The sequence below is a fragment of the Polyodon spathula genome, chromosome 13 (genome assembly GCF_017654505.1).
Source record: "Polyodon spathula isolate WHYD16114869_AA chromosome 13, ASM1765450v1, whole genome shotgun sequence".
Taxonomy (NCBI): Eukaryota; Metazoa; Chordata; class Actinopteri; order Acipenseriformes; family Polyodontidae; genus Polyodon; species Polyodon spathula.
In genome coordinates this window covers 17,690,312-17,693,448 of record NC_054546.1, presented here as the reverse complement: position 1 = coordinate 17,693,448, position 3,137 = coordinate 17,690,312, and the positions used below count along the sequence as shown (strand labels likewise).

General features: G+C 37.1%; 1 protein-coding gene across 1 annotated transcript in view; it reads right to left on the bottom strand.

Moving 5' to 3' along the window:
- Positions 1-3,137, bottom strand: part of LOC121325201 (sorbin and SH3 domain-containing protein 1) — a 198,050-nt gene that overhangs the window by 145,871 nt on the left and 49,042 nt on the right. The gene's annotated exons all lie outside the window — the stretch shown is intronic.

The following is a 3,137-nucleotide window of genomic DNA, read 5'->3' as shown; positions in this document are numbered from 1 at the left end:
TAGGCCACACAAGCAATTCATTTAAAATAGTAAGAGAAAATGAACACATGCATGGTAAAATGCATGAAACTTTTTAGAAGCTGTTTAAGATGCCTAATTAAAGCTCAAAGTGGTCTAGCATTTTCACACGAGTGCCTATTGTTTCTATATCAGTGATTGCTGACCGAAAAGTGAAATTCTCACACCCAGAGGTTTTCATGCAGGTAGGTATTGTGTATAAATTATATAAAATGACAAGTCTTGAGGTGTTCTAATGCATTTGCACACGACTGAAATGCCAAGCGTGAACACATCAGAAGTAATTGCAAAGCAAAATACTGGCATTTTCAAACCAACAATTTGATTTAACGAACGGAAACTGACATTTTCAATCTGTAATTGAATGGTATTAATAGTGGTATCTAGCAATTAACAATTTTGTTGCCTTTAAAAGTTATTTCCTGTATAAGTTAGGAATATTTTGAAATATTCCCTTCTGGGCCATATAAATCAGAAATAAGTAGGTATACAATTTTTGCTCAGAACCTGAACAGAACTCATCATTATTTATCGATATGTTTTAAATTAGCGCGATAAGGAGAAACAAGCCCTACTGGTTTTGCCTTCCTAAGTCATTGGGCAAGAGCCAATGCAATGCTTTGGAATCTCCGGTGAGTACCAGCAATTTCGCACAGCCAGGATTTGAACCTGCGCTCCCTGACTGCATGACACCCTGCACACCTCATGGCTGTGCTTTTAGCAGGTGAGCCACTCGGTGAACACATTTGAACTCACCACTATTAACCTTTACTGGTCATTAAAACCCTTTATGTAACAAGAAAAACCTTAAAGATTATGGACACAGATCTGGCATGCTCTCAGTGGCCTGCCATTTTAATTGTACTGTAGATTACAATTTAAATCTTGTGAACAGTACAGATGGTCACCACATTGCAGACTCGCAGTTTGTGGAATGTATTGCTTTTGTGAAACACATGCGCCAAAGAAGTTTATCTTTAAAACTTAGTATCTCTGGATCTCTTGGGGTGTCCTCCTCATTTCACAGTCCCAGACACAGCCCTATATTGAAAACCAACACCTACACTTAGTGTGATCTCACTGAAGAGAATGCAACTACCGTGGCTCCATTCTACTAATGGTTTGAGGCATTGTAGCTGTCCTGCTGGTACCACTTATTACAGAATCAGCATGGTACTGCTGTAATGCAACTGCGTTGCCGCTGAAGATCATTTGGTAAGGGTAGGTATATGAACATATTTATGGCATTTTTAGGGCAAAACAATTATGTCATGCTAAAAAAATCTTTAAAATACACTGCAGGGATCCAAAATGAAAAGTTAATTGCAGCCTGAAAACTTGATTATCAACCAGTGAACATTCAAACTCACCTAGAAAAAAAGACCAGACATGTGCAAAAACATCTTGAATAATGTAGTTCCTTAGCTTGGAGCGCTTTGTGTGGCAACCCTACTTGTTCTCCAATAACTTTGATGAACAAACAGGGTCTGCTGGGTGTCAAGCCTAATACAGTATGTACAAAATCACCAAGTAAGAGTTTTTCATTACGTGAGACCCACCTTTTATTCCCACTATATCTCACAAGAGCACAATCAATGTAAATTTTATTTTTTTCTGTCAAATGTTCTGTATAATATTTTACTTGTCTCAATTTAGAAGACATTTTTCCTGGCAAGAGTTGGAATCGTTAACTTAAAATGAACAGCTTGTTGGGTATTGGAGCTGGTCAATATTTCTGATTAGACAGTTACTTGTACAAGATTATAAAAAAATTAAACAGGAAGAATCTTCTCATTGACAGTACCATAATGTTTCTAAACTCCAATGTCCTGAAGTCCATAAAAACTGATTATTGAAAGCCACAGGTGACTGTTAATAGGGATGTCATCATCGATCGTTTTACTGCACACCTCTAATATTTCACACGCTGTTAGCACATATAACAGGGGCATATTACATGTCATGCACTGGTATTTTTCAGCCCTGGTAGACGAGCAGGGGTAATAAAAAACTGTCTGTCAGATGATCCCTTGTGAGCCTAATAAATTCCGCTCTGTATATTGAACTGACAGTGCTGAATTCTATTCACTATGTTACATTTTTGCCAGCTATGTGCTATGAAAGCATAATTCTTTTTTTTTTTTTTTTTTTTTTTTTTTTTACGGCATTAAAAAATAAACTGTGATCAAATACTTTGCTTATGTTTAAGCTGTTGACAGAGATACCTGCCAATTTAAGGGCAGCCCTGATTAAACAGTGTTTAAACGACTCAGGGGGGATACATGACCATTCCAATGTGATCCTTTCTTTACGAAACATTAATAACTTGGATATGAAAGCACTTGCCCAGGATGCATTTATATAAGAAATCTGTCATTTCAGAACTCAAATGTGTACTAAATACGCTAAATGTTAATTTTTTCTTACCGGTTAAATTTTTGAGTGTATCTTCAATTCTCTGTTGCTGTTTCTGTTTAGATCATTGTTTGGCATAATTACCTATTCCATCAACAATTGTATTTGAAAAGACTGATTGCGGGGAAGTGAGATAAGGACTTACCCACAGTCAGCATGGAGGAGTCTTTTCAGAAGCAGTAGTTTGCTGGAATAGCTTGAAGACAAGGCAAATACCAATCTAAGCTAATAAATTAAATATTAGGAAAAAGTAAATACATCCCTTTAAAAAGGCCTTTTGTGGTTGGTAATTTTTTCACATAGATTCATGTGAAGACGGTTTCATTTCCTGCAACAGCACAATGAGGTGCTGCTCAGGAAAACTGCATTAGTATAAATAGATGACACTTGCTTATAGGGATTCACATTTCCTTCTACACTGCCACCAAATTACTCTGCGGGCCAAATGTGTAGGCATGCTCCCGCTACTGATCACATGGTGTAATAAATTAGATCTTTAATCTCTGTAATACTTCAGGAGATTGCCTTTTTCTCTACGCTTTGAACATTGTACAGGACATAGCTTTAGGACAGATACAGAAAACCTAACCTTAACCTTACGGTACATTACACTTAGAAGCAGCAGTGATAAAAATGCAGCAGGGTTGTCCTCTTTCCTGGGTGTGGAGTTAAAAATGTATGGCCCAAAGCCTCACACAGATCTT